This window comes from Cebus imitator, unplaced genomic scaffold (assembly GCF_001604975.1).
Source record: "Cebus imitator isolate Cc_AM_T3 unplaced genomic scaffold, Cebus_imitator-1.0 Scaffold41, whole genome shotgun sequence".
Classification (NCBI taxonomy): Eukaryota; Metazoa; Chordata; class Mammalia; order Primates; family Cebidae; genus Cebus; species Cebus imitator.
In genome coordinates, this window is record NW_016107356.1 from 1723806 (window position 1) to 1738188 (window position 14383).

The 14383-nt window shown below is 41.3% G+C and overlaps 1 pseudogene across 1 annotated transcript; it reads left to right on the forward strand.

Moving 5' to 3' along the window:
• Positions 1-1343: 1343 nt before the first annotated feature.
• LOC108302457 lies at positions 1344-1907 on the forward strand (annotated as a pseudogene). Its single transcript, XR_001824350.2, has one exon. The product of XR_001824350.2 is annotated as an immunoglobulin lambda constant 1-like (transcript).
• The last annotated feature ends 12476 nt before the right edge of the window (positions 1908-14383 follow it).

Sequence of the window (14383 nt, forward strand, 5' to 3'; positions counted from 1 at the left end):
CACTGAGCTAAATACTGAGTATAAACATGGGTGATTAAAACAGATAATGTTTTAAGAGCTTAAAATCTTGCTTTTGTGTTGAATATATCTTTTACTTCCTCTGTGCATCTATTTGTAAGTGATGATTTTAAATTTCACAGTATTTCTTTTCCTTTTTAAAAAATGCTTTTATGTGTAAAGTAGCCACCATTTAGTGAGGTCCTGTCGTGTTATATACACTTTATCTACCCTATCTCCAATCCTCCAAAAAACCCTATCAGGAAAGCGTGATTATCTCCAGTTTACAGATGAGAACAGAGGTTTAAGGGGCTATGTTGATTCCTCAAGATCAAGTGGCAGAATTTAAAGGAAATAAATGCAGTTTCTTAGATATCTGCACTCCCGTGTTTATTGCAGCTTAAGTCACAATAGCCAAGGTACTGAAACACCCTATACAAATGTGGATGAATAAATGGATGAAGAAAATGTGGTGTGTATGTGCGATGGAGTGTTACTGGGATTCAAGAAGGAAAGAAATCCTGCCGTTTGTGACAACCTGGAGGACATTATGCTAAGTTGAGTAAGACAGACACAGAAATGTCCCCATAATCTCACTTATATGAAGAATCTAACAGAGTCAAACTCATAGGAGCCAGGGAGTAGAACAGTGGTTACCAGGGGCTGGGGGGTAAGAAAAATGGGAGATATTGGTTAAGAGGTATGAAGTTTCACTTAAAAAATGATTAAGTTCTGGAGATCTAATGTACAGCATGCTGACTATGGTTGACAATACTGTATTATATACTTGAAATTTGCAGAGAGTGGATCTTAAATGTTCTCATCATACCACATAAATGGTAGCTATGTGAGGTAAGATCATATTGTTAATCAGCTTGATTATGGCAATCATTTCATGATGTATTTCATGGCGTATATCAAAACATCGCATTACATCTTTAATATGTATAATTTTTCTTTGTCAATTATAGCTCAATAAAGCTGAGGGACAAAACCAACTGGCAGGGCCAGGTTGGAAGCTGTAATCTCCAGTCTTTCTCCAACTGTAGTTTCTTCCTCATGGCTTTTCTTTGCATGTTCTCATCTCTGGCTCCCTTGGGTAGCTGCTTCCTGCTCTCATATGGTTCCTCTTCATGACCCAGTTCACCTTTTCCCATTGGCCCACACCATAGTATCTGGCCTGCCTTAAGTCAGGTGTCCGTCCTTGGTCCAATCAGCTTTGAGTGGTGTGGGAGAGCTTATTAGAGGCAGAAGTCTCCTTAGAAGAGGATGTGAATGCTCATTCTCTCTCCTGATGCCATGTGAAGAAGGACGTGTTTGTTTCCCTTCCACCATGATTGTTTCTACTCCAGCCCGGCTCTTGGACTGGCCCCAGGTTCTGGCCCTGGGGGTTTCAATCCAAAGCATCATTCACTGTGTGGCATGTTTGGCAGCTGGACCCAGTTCACTGTCCTAGGTAAGCCCAAGGCTCCCCACTTGGTCACTCTGTTCCTGCCCTCCTCAGAGGTGCTCCAAGCTAACAAGGCCACCCTAGTGTGTCTCATGAGTGACTTCTATCTGAGCACCATGACAGTGGCTTGGAAGGCAGATGGCATCATCATCACCCACAACATGGAGACCATCAAACCTTTTAAACAGAGCAAGAAGTATGCAGCCAGAAGCTACCTGAGCCTGATGCCTGACAGTGGAGATCCCGCAGCAGCTACAGCTGCCGGGCCATGCATGAAGGGAGCACCATGGAGAAGACGATAGCCCCTTCAGAATGCCCTGGTCCTCACACCAACCATGGGGGCCTGGAGCTGTAGGATCCCAGGGGAGAGGTCTCTCCTCTCAACCCAAGTCATCCAGCACTTCTCCCTGCACCCAATAAACCTTCAATAAGTATCCTCACTGTCAACCAGAAAAAAAAATAAAATGAAATAAGAAGATGTGAACACTGGTGAAGATCATTGGCCTTCAACACAGACATACCTAAATGCATGATCTCATTAATTTGTTAATATGACTTTATTGAATTTTGTGTGACAGCTGGCAGAGGACTTGCTGAGAGTCATCTCATGCTGGTGACAAAGCTAGTCAACATCTGAATGAGCTCAGTATCGAAAAGTGACAGGCCAGGCTTGGTGGCATGCACCTGTACTCCCAGCTACTCAGGAAGCTAGAAGGGGGGATTGCTTGAGCCCAGGAGCTGGAGTCCAGCCTGGGAAACATAGTGAAAACTGACTCTGTTTTTTTTAATTTTTAATTTTAATTTTTGTGGGTAAGTGTGGGTATATATACATTTATGGGATACATGAAATGTTTTGATACAGGCAGGGAAAGACTTTAACTCTTTAAAAAAAAGTGACAATCTAAATGTCAGAAAAAGGAGTGGTTAAGCAATTATGTTACGTTTTGATACTAAATAATCATCAAGAGTTATATTTTCAGAAGGTTTTGATTACATGGAGAAATCCCCAAAATATACTAAGTGGAAAAAAAAAAGAAAAGCATAATTAAACTCTAACTGCATCATATATTAAATGAGCATAATGTGCATTTTAAAATGATTAGAAGGTAATATGAAGTTAAAACTAAAAAACGGATAAAAGACTGGGCACAGTGTAATTCCAGCACTGTGGGAGGCCAAGGCAGGAGGACTGCTTTTGCCCAGGAGTTCAAGACCAGCCTGGGCAACATGGCGAAACCTCGTATATACCAAATAATACAAAATTAGCTGGGTGTATGGTGTGTATCTATAGTCCCAGCTACTCAGGACTGGGAGGTTGAGGCTGCAGTAAGCTGAGATTGTGCCACTGCACTCCAGCCTGAGTAACAGGGCAAGACAGTACCTAAAAAGAAGAAAAAAGAATCAGAAAAAAGAAAAAAAGGGAAAAAGAGATAATCAAAAGAATTCTAGAAACAGGAAAGAAAGGCAAGAAAATATAGACTTCTCTGCATCAGTGTCAAGAACCAGAGGTAGAGAGATCCCAGAGCAGACAGACACATGATAGATTCCACTATTTCGGTAAAAATATTTGGTAGCAGAGTTAGCTGCCTTTGTTGGGTACGGCAGAGCTGGCTTATGATTCCGAAGCTTATCAAGTACCTTGGCATAGGGAAGGGGATGCTTTTCCGAGTATCTCTGACTTCTGCAGAACTTGCCCCTCTCGGCTGGAATACTAGGCTGATCGTCTGGCTTACAAAGTAGCCCCCTGTTTAGACAAAGTGAAATGTTGATCTCAGTTACCTCGTTCACCTCCAAGTTTACCACGGAAGCTCTGAAACTTCAGAGCAGAGAAACCAAACCCTAAACTGTGCTCGTCTTGCTCAGCAAAAAGAAACCAAACAGGTTCAACCTGTAACTGCCTATCAACCTTTCCCATTTCCTCAGCCCAGAGAGTTTTGAAAGCATTCCACAAAGATACCAGCTTTTCGTTTTTTGGGCCTAAACGAAATGCTCAGGTCCCAGGGCCTCCTACAGCTTATAAGTTGGATCCAAGACACAACGCCTCTACTATTTGCTTCAGACAGTCACAGCCACATACACTTTGAGTTTGTGGAGGTAGATTTTTGTGGATAAGGAAGGAATACATTCCATAAACACAAACTGGAAAGCCACTGATGAGATGGAACAGGGAAGGAAGTCTGGGAAAGAAAGCAGGCCACAAGCTGGATATGAGTCAACAAAGCAACAGAAACAGGCACACACACAGTGTTTGAGGATGTTCAATGAAAGCATTGTCTGTAACACAATTCTATCTCTTTCTCTGGTCCTCTCTAGTGAAGACACAAGTCGAGTATTGTTGCAGACAGAACCACAATTATAGCAGAGTCAGGAAAACAAATTGTGAGAAGAGAGTGAATAAAAACTAAGATGTTTTGTACAAGTGCAATAGTAATCAGTAAATACGTGAATGCTTGCATTTAAAGAAGTAGGAAGGTAGTGAGAAGGAAATTATTGTGGGGATTAGTTCCCACCATTTGCCGGCAGAAGCATAAGGGCCAATGATAAAATTCAAAGGTTTAAGTTAAGCATTCTGAACTTAACTGGGAAGGGAAAAGTCTCCTCCAGTCTGGGATAAGCTCTGTCTTCCAGCTGTTCCCATACAATAGTGGTTAACATTTGTTGCATTATCCCATTGTCATGCATCCTCTCAAAGCCTTAGATATATTAGCTTTTTGACTCCTCACAGAAACACTATGAAAGAGGTGTGCTTGGATACACATTTTACAAATGATGAGACTGAGACACAAAGTTTAAGTAGCTTGGCCAAGGTCTTGCTGCTAGAGTCAGGGCAAGATTTTGAATCCAGGAAGCCCAGCAGTTACAGTTACCCAGGAGACTGGAGCTCCTGTTTTCTCTCTTTCTTTTTTTTTTCTTTTCTTTTTTTTTTTTTTTAGACAGGGTCTCACTCTGTGGCCCAGACTGGACTGCACTGGTGAGATCACAACACACTGCAGCCTCCACCTTCTGGGTTCAAGCGATTCTCATGTCTCAGCCTTCTGAGTAGCTGGGATTACACACATGGGCCACCATGCACAGATAGTTTTTTCTGTTTTTAGTAGAGATGGGATTTCACTGTGTTACCCAGGTTGATCCTGAACTTCTGGCCTCAAGTGATCCACCCTCCTCGACCTCCCGCAGTGCTGGGATCACAGGCATGAGCCACCACCACCAGCTGGAGCTCCAGTTTTCATACAATGCACACACTTGAAAGCTTGTTCTTTGGCCTCCCTTTTTAGTTTATTATTGTGACAGTTAATTTTACATGTCTTAAAATTACTTAATTGAGCCAGGAGTGCTCAGATTAAATATTGTTCTGGGGGGCCAGGCGCGGTGCCTCATGCCTGTAATCCTAGCACTTTAGGAGGCCCAGGAGGGTGGATCACCTGAGGTCAGGAGTTCAAGACCAGCCTGGCCAACATGGTGAAACTCTGTCTCTACTAAGGATACAAAAATTAGCCGGGCATAGTTGTAGATGCTGCAATCTCAGCTACTTGGGAGGCTGAGGCAGGAGAATTGCTTGAACCCAGGAGGCAGAGGTTGCAGTGAGCTGAGATTGCACTATTGCACTCCAGCCTGGGCAACAAGAGCAAAATTCCATCTCAAAAAAAAAAAAAAAAAAAGCCATAAAAAAATAAATAAATATTGTTCTAGGTGTGGCTGTGAGGGTGTTTCTCGATAAGGTCAGCATTGGGATCAGTGGACTTGGTAAAGTAGATCGCTCTCTTCAATGTGGGTGGACACCATCAATTCATTTCCAGCCTGAAAAGAACAAATGGTGGAGGAAGGAAGAATTTGCCCTCTTTTGCTTCCAGCCTGGCTACTTGAGTTGGGGGAAATCTTCTCCTGCTGTTGGACTGGGATTTACATCAGGGACTTCCCTGGTTCTCAGGCCTTCAGACTAGGACTGGAATTCACCACCCACTTTCCTAGGTCTCCAGCTTACAGATGGCAAGGACTTCCTGGCCTCCTACTCATGCGAACCAATTCCTTATAGTAAATCTCTGTATCCTATCTATATCTATAGCTGCATCTTTATGTATATCTACCTCCTATTGGTTCTGTTTCTCTGGAGAATCCTGACTAACACAATTACAGTGCTCCAATCTGCCCAGGAGTCTGACATAACGCTGGGGAACCCGGCAGAGATATTATGAGTGACTCTGCACTCAAAAAGTCCCCCTTTCTTCTGTCCAGCTTCTAAACAGCTTCAAGAAACATCCTGGAATCCATAAAAAATACTTTTCACAATGTCTGTTCATCACAAGAACCTCTTAGAATAAACCAAGATTTAGTACTTATAACTGTATATTTGCACACAGTTTTATAAGTCCTTCCTTACTTTTTTTTTTTTTTTTTTTTTTTGAGACAGAATCTTGCTCTTGTTGCCCAGGCTGGAGTGCAGTGGCACGATCTTGGCTCACTGCAACCTCCGCCTCCTGGATTCAAGCAATTCTCCTGATTCAGTCTTTGGAGTAGCTGGGACTACAGGCGCATGCCATCGCACCTAGCTAATTTTTGTTTTGTTTTGTTTTGTTTTGGTAGAGACAGGGTTTCACCATGTTGGGCAGGATGGTCTCAATCTCTTGACCTTGTGATCCACCCGCCTCAGCTTCCCAAAGTGCTGGGATTACAAGTGTGAGCCACCGTGCCCAGCCCAAGTCCTTTTTTTTTAAACAAATGTTCTCACTTATTCCTTACAAAACTCCAAAAGCATTTTGAGGCTGGTATTATTCTCCTTATTCTATAGGTGAGATACCTAAAGTTCTGAGAGCTTAGGTGACTTGTCCAAGGTCATTTAGCCAACACATAACACAGCCAGGACTAGAATCGAAATTCAGTGAGTGGTCTCATGTGATGGAACCTCTGGAGGCCAGAAAAAGTCCCTATTCTTTGGGATCACTCATGTCACTAATATGGTAATACATAACCCATAAGAGATCTTTAATAGATATCATTGAAAGATTTCAGTAACAGAGACCAGGCACAGTGGCTCACGCATGTAATCCCAGAACTTTGGGAGGCTGAGGCGGGTAGGTCACCTAAGGTCAGAAGTTTGAGATCAGCCTGGCCAACATGGTGAAACCCTGTCTCTCTAAAAATAGAAAAATTAGCCAGGCATGATGGCAGGTGCCTGTAATCCCAGCTACTCGGGAGGCTGAGGCAAGAGAATCACTCAACCCAGGAGGTGGAGGTTGCAGTGAGTTGAGATCACACAATTGCACTCTAGCCTGGGTGACATGAGTGAAACTCTGTATCAAAAAATAAAAAATAAAAAAAAACTAAAAAAGATTTCAGTAGCAGAAAGAATTTTAAAGAGGTGGTTTAAAACTGGAGCGGTGTCTGCATTCTGAAGTAGAAGGGCTTGGAAGATGTTTTTATTTTGTTCTAGAAGGGACCTTTTCTGAGCCCTTTCAGTTCATTTTTCTTAAGGACAGCTAGCAATTGAATAATCTAAATGCATATATTTCAGACTGAGATGGTAGGTGTTGTTTAATAATATAATGCTGTCATTAATATGACTTTCCATAATGTAAAGGTCCAGAATGTTGTGTTTTGAATGTGCCCCTTCATGTGCTGGAAACTTAATCCCCAATTCATATGTTGATTTGGAGATGAGGCCTTAGGAGGCAACTAGGATCAGGTGAGGTCATCAGGGTGGGAGCCCCACGATAGGACGGGTGACTACACAAGAAGAGGAGGAGAAGCCTCAGATGACACTTACCCTCTTGCCCTCTCACCATGTGATATTCTCTTCCATGTTATCAAGTAGCAAGAAGGCCCTCACCAGACATCGGTGCAATGCTCTTGGACTTCCCAGTCTCTAGAACTATAAGAAATAAATATCTTTTCTTTACAAATTACCAGTCTTAGGTATTCAGTTAAAGCAACAACAACAGCAACAACAACAAAACAGACTAAGACAGGGAGTCTTTGTCTTGAGCAGAGATTTTCTTGGTAATTTCTGCAAGACTTTTGCTTCTTGTACCTGAAAGTGGTAGAAGTGAGGGAGATAAAGAGGAGGAACTGAGCCTGAACAACAAAGTGGCAGGCTGGAGATGGAAAACAGATGGCCCAAGGGGTCTTCAACGAAGGAGTGTGGCCAATGGGTGCCACTAGCAGTGGTAACAGATACCCAGACTTAAGGTTCCCTTTTCTGCAGAACAGTTCCCTTGTATCCATCCCTACCCATGTAAAGTCTTAAACACGGTAGCTTTGCCTTTTATCCTTTGAGAATAAGGCACCTAGTGTGGGAGGGGAAGAGTTAAGGGAGAAGGGTAGCAGGCTGAGAAACGGTTATGAAACAGTCAGAGGTGAATAGCAGAGAAGACTTGACATATGGGAAAATATAAGATCTGAGACAAGATAACCAGAATAAAAGTGTGAAAAGAATGGCCAGGCGCCATGGCTCACACCTATAATCCCAGCACCTTGGGAGGCTGAGGCAGGTGGATCATCTGAGGTCAGGAGTCCAAGACCTGTCTGACCAACATGGTGAAATCCTGTCTCTACTAAAAAGACAAAAATTAGCCAGGCATGGTGGTGGGCACCTGTAATCCCAGCTATTCGGGAGGCTGAGGCAGGAGAATCACTTGAACCTGGGAGGCAGAGGTTGCACTGAGCTGAGATTATGCCACTGCACTCCAGCCTGGGCAACAGAGTGAAACTCTGTCTCAAAAAAAAAAAAAAAAGAAAGTGTGAAAAAGAGAAGCAACCCTCACCCACCCCGAAGGAGACTCAGAAAAGCCTGGGGAGGAAATTGGACTTGCTGCAGACAAGCAGGGTGGGAGTTTCAGGTGCTTTGTATAGGCTTTAAATAGAAGTGTTCCCTTGCCCACCATACGCACACCAAGTGCATACGTACGCGCACAAGCATGTTGAAAGCTGGAGGACCTGGGGAAGATTCAGTTTACTTTTGTTAAATACATGAACTATCACATATCCTGAATCTTAGAAGAGAAATATATAAAACCAGAAAATGATATTACCTCATACTCACACTGTCTTTGTGGAAGATGGGGGATGGTGATTGATAGTAAGTGAAGGGAAATGAAACCATAGAAGTAACAGAACTGCAACTAAGGGGGAAATTATTTATGCAAGCCATATGTAAATATGTGCCTTTTTGAAAGTACAACTTTGTCACTCCTAATAGTTTTAGACATCTGAGAGGGGCCCTGTGCTATAGCCCAGATAGATCACTGTTTCAACCCAGTGAATTCAGGTTCTGTTGACATTCGTATTTATAAGGAATACAGTAGATATCTGAATAACAAAAAGCCTGTAATTATTTACATATATGAAATAATCCTGTTTATTTATCTGAAATAATCTACTACCTATTAAAAGAAAGAAAATATTAGTATACAGTAGGTACATACAGTCATAATGGGCAGCTTGACATTTCTGGAAGAGCCATCTGCAATAAAACAATAGTATTGCAGATATTTGCAAGACAATAATTAGACTCAGCATTGAGGTGCGTTCCACACTGATTTTAGTTATTGTTTTTCTTCAGATTCTACAAAGAAGGAAGTACTCCAAAGAAATCTTTACGTTCTAAAAAAAAACCTAGTTTTTATCATAATGCATTGTTTAATACCCTAAAACTACTTGTCTGTGAGATTATGTTTTTTAGGAATTAATGTAATTCTGTGACTTCTAATGTGGTAACAGTAACTCCTGGGTACATTTCAATCTTTGCAAAATTTTAACTCAAAATAAAAACCATCTACTGGTGTGAAATATTTCAATGATAGGATTCCAATACAGATTCAAGATTAAAACATCAGGTTTCCTTCAAAAGGAAGTTTACCCTCCTTTTAGGAAATTGTGTAGGCATTTATGTAAATTAATTTTGAGAATGTATAGCTAACCATACTTTTTTATTCATCAGTAAGTGACTGAAATCAAGTCCTTTTAGAGAAGGAAACCCAGTTAAGACAGTGTTGTGGTTGAATTGTGTCCCCCAAAAAATATATGTTGAAATATTAATCCCTAGAACCTCAGAATGTGACCTTATTTGAATAAGGGGTCATTGAAGATCTAATGAGGTAACATGAGATCATACTGGAACGCGAAGGCCTCCTAATCCACTGTAACTGGTACGGGAAGGTAACCATGTGAAAACAGACACACACAGGGAGAATGTCATGTGACTTCAGAGGCAGAGACTACAGTTACGCAGCGACAAGCCAGGCACTGCTGTGACACCAGAGGCTAAGAGAAAGGCACAGAACAGATTCTCCCTAGAGCCTTTGAGAGAGCGTGGCCCTACCAACGCCTTAATTTCAGACTTCTAGCCTCTGGAAGTATGAGATGATAAATTTGTGTTCTGAAGTCACTCAGCTGTGATATTTTGCTACTACAATTCTGGGGAATAATAACAGATGGGAATAGATGTATCCACCTGTCTTTGGGTCTATGAAGTAGTACAAAGGGCATAGACTTTGGAGTCCAGCAGAAGTGGAAATTAACTCCAACCCAGTCAATTCCTTTCCATGTGACTTTACACAGGGTAATTAATGTAGCCCATTTCCTCAGCAACATGATAGAAATAAGATCTTCACAAGATAGTTAGCTGGGCATGGTGGTGAATGCCTGTAATGCCAGCTACTCAGGAGGCTGAGGCAGGAGGATCATTTTGGCCCAGGAGTTAGAGATCAGCCTGGGCAACATAGCAAGATTCCATCTCACACACACACACAAAAAAATTAGTGAGGGTATCAACTGGTGACTGGTAAATATACAAAAGTTATGGGGCACGTAGTTTCTCAAAAAATACTAGTTTACAACCTTTATACATGAGCTCATTTAAGCCATCTCTTAATATTATTTTATGTGGCCATAGAAATTAAGAGCTTTTTTATTTTGAATAATTAAAAAATATATAGTATCTATAAATCTGAACGTCTAGTGATCTGGATGTTCAGTACCAATTTTGGCAGTAATGATAAAAAATGAATTATTCATAGTTAATGGGAAATAGCCAACCACTTTAAGTGCTCTACAGTTTTGTTCAGTCATAGAAACTCTAGTCTCCTAGTTTAAAAAACATTCTTAAATGGGAGTATCCCACACAAGAGATGTGGTGGATAAAAACTCCCAGGCAAATAAAGTTTATTCCTCTAATTATATGTTGAATATGCTAAAATACACACATTTTTTAGAAATAGTAAGATGATAGTCTTTCCAGGAGTACTGTAATATGAATTATCCAATCTAATGACTCAGTTTCAAAGTCTGAATTATGTATTAGTCTCATTAGAAAGGGATAAAACTTGACATTCAATATGGGGGAATGACATATTACTTATGTAATTATCCTTCTGAGACCCCATTAAAATGATAGTAAAGAAATTAAAAGGGCATAATCAAAGGCCAAAGGGCAATTAAGAGAAAAGGAAGATCTACACCGATCATCGTTGGTGATCTAAATCTTACAATAAACTTGTAGAAGACAGAGAAGGAAGTGATAACTAGAGAAAGTGGAGGTGAAGGAACTCAAAATATGCCACTCTGGCAAATTGACTATTTTGAGTTAAGGATCTTGAAAAAAAACAGCAAGGACAAGATCACTCTGACCTTCCTATGTTGCTTAAGAGCAGATTTTCCTGTGTGACAAATGTCTCCCTGTACCAGAACGAAAATGTCACTCTTATCATCATCAAAGACAAGAAGTTGAGGCCAGGGAAAATCTGTACCAACAAACTGTGTTAGACTAATCCTTATATCCTAGCCACTTCTCTATCCAATGAAACACCCTAGCTCAAGTTCCTTTGCCTTGTCACATTTTCACAATTTACTTCATGGTGTCTAATTCAGTATCTCTGTGTTTATCTCTAACTGCATCCTTGAGTCTCCATTTCCTTTTGAAGGCTCCTGCCATGTAAATCTTGCATTAAATAAATGTGCATGCTTTTCTTCCATTGCTACAGCTTACATCAATTTAACTCTCAGGCTCAGTCATTTTATCTCTGCCTAAAAGGGTGGAGACAAAATGTTGCTTACTCTATAAAGGGAATTCCAACCAGAAGGATGCATGGAGAGACCACACCTGAGAAGGAAACCAATCTGCCCACAGGACCCAACGTGCAAGGGTTCAGAAAACTCACTTCCCACATTTCTTTTCTTTGCAAGTTACTTAGCAATATGCCTCAACAATACAAAAGAGTAAGCCAAGGAAAAGACACCAGGATCCAGGAAACAGTGGTTTCAAATGAGGTAGGCAATTAAGGGAAGTCCCTGGGTGACAGCTGTGCAGCAGATCAAGGCAGCAAGTAACAAAGGCCTTAGGAGGAAGTTATCTCAGGGAAAAAGGAGAGTTGAGTATTTTTCAAAATCTCATACTAACTTGGAGATTTTGTAATAATAGAAAGAGACCAACAATGCAAAAATAAAAAGAAAGGAAGACAAGTAGAAAGCCACCTTATTAGTTAGGATACTTTGACTGCAAGCAGCAGGAAAACCAGACCAAGGAGGATTAAAAATAAGACATTTACTGTCTGACATAACAAGGGGTTTACAGGCAGGGAAGCTTCAGTTGACTGGTTAATTCAGTATCTGATTCTTCAAATGCACAGGTTATTTACATCTGCCTTTTTTTTTTTTTTTTTTTTTTTTTTTTTTTTTTTTTTTTTTTTCAGTCTAGAGGTCTTTTACAACACCCATTACACATGAATTCATAGGAAAGAGTTACCAGTAGCTCTGGCTCCCTCCCATTGGTTCTCAGGAAGTGTGCTTCTCTGGGTGGAGCAGGCTGGCGCTTCACTTAAACCCAGGTACCTTTCTCTTTGACTTCTCTTTGGCTCAATAGGCACATTAATTCTCTTGGCAACAATCTTGCCCTTAACTTCTTTGTTTACAACATGCCAACGGCATGCTCGGTAACATTGTAGACTCTTCCAGTTTTGCCATGGAAAAATTTGTAAATTTTTCTCTAAAAGAAGTTGTGTGCTCTCCACTGGCTCAATTCCTCAGTTCTGTCTAGTATGAAGATTTGGTGGTAGTGGGTCAGCTTCAAACATGATGATGAGGGCAATTCCCAAGGGTATAGGGAATTGCCCTCAGAGCCATGGGTAGAAGAATCCTGAGGACCCAGGACATTCTCTTGATACTCAGCCCCTTTGTCCTCTTACATTGTCTGCTAGTTAGGAATTCTAACTAGCAGTTAGTTAGGCTGAGGCAGGCAGATAACTTGAGGTCAGGAGTTCGAGACCAGCCTGGCCAACATGGCAAAACCTCATCTCTACTAAAAATACAAAAATTAGCCAGATGTGATGGTGGTCGCCTGTAATCCCAGCTACTCAAGAGGCTGAGGCATGAAAATTGCTTGAACCTGAAAGATGGAGGTTGCAGTGAGCTGAGACTGTACCACTGCACTCCATCTTGAGTGACACAGTGAGACTCTGTCTCATAAATAAATAAATAAAGTAGTTGGGGGTGCTGTGGCTCATGTCTGTAATCTCAACACTTTGGGAGGCTGAGGTCGGTGGATCACCTGAGGTCGGGAGTTCAAGATCAGCCTGGCCAAAATGGTGAAATCCTGTCTCTGCTAAAAATACAAAAATTAGCTGGGTGTGGTGACACACAACTGTAATCCCAGCTACTTGGGAGGCTGAGGCACAAGAATAGCTTGAATCCAAGATGTGGAGGTTGCAGTGAGCCAAGATCGCACCATTGCACTCCAGCCTGGGCAACACAGTGAAACTCTGTCTCAAAAAATAAAATAAAAATAAAAATAAAAAATAAAAGAAGAAACTTCCTAAAGTAGCCAAAGCGATATCCTCATTACTTCAATGGCCATGCTTCACTTAGACCAGTGGTTCTCAAAGTATGGTTCCCATACTGAGAGCACCAGCATCACCCAGGAACTTGTTGGAAATGTATATTCTTGGGCCTCGCCCCAGACCTGCTGAATCAAAATGTGTGTGAATGTATCCCAGCAACCTGTTTTGTTTTGATTTTTTGAGACAAAGTGAGACTCTGTCTCAAAAAAGAAACTTAAAAAGAGGAGAGATGAAAGAATATGGGAAGAGATAATGTTAATAGGTGACATCATGAAAAATGAAGCTGCTAATTTAAAATCATAAATGCAAGGAAAGAGGAATTCAAAATAAGAATATAATTCTATTGGTAGAAGGGGCTGGGTAAAGATGCACTAAATTTTCATTTTGCATAGAAGAAAAGTCAGTAGATAGTTTCCAAAAATACTATAGTAAGGCCAGACAAGGTGGTGCGTGCCTGTAATTCCAAGGCTTTGGGAGGCTTGAGGCTAAAGGATTGCTTAAGGCCTGGAGGCAACATAACAAGCCCCGTATCTCTACAAAAATAATAATTAATTAATTAATTTGAGATGGAGTCTTACTCTGTCACCCAGGCTGGAGCATAGTGGCGCAGTATCAGCTCATAGTAACCTCCGCCTCCCAGGCTCAAGCAATTCTCTTGCCTCAGCTGCCTGAGTAGCTGGGACTAAAGGCATTCGGTCACCACTCCCGGGTAGTTTTTTTTTTTTTTTTTTTTCCTTTTTTTTTCAGTAAAGATAGAGTTTTACCATGCTGGCCAGGTTGGTCTCGAACTCCTGACCTCAGGTGATCTGCCCACCTCAGCCTCTCAAAGTGCTGGAATTATAGGCTTGAGCCACTGCGCCCAGCCAAAAAAATTATTATTATTTTTCAAATTAACTGGGCGTGATGATGCATGCTTATAATCTCCCATCAGGCTGAGGTGGGAAAATGGATTGAGCTCAAGAATTTCAGTCACATAGTGAGCTCTGATTGTGCCACTGCACTCCGACCTGCGTGACAGAATAAGATCCTGTCTCTAAAAACAAAACGAAACAAACAAAACTGTAATATACTGTATCAAGAAACAACTGCCAGGCACAGTGACTCATACCTG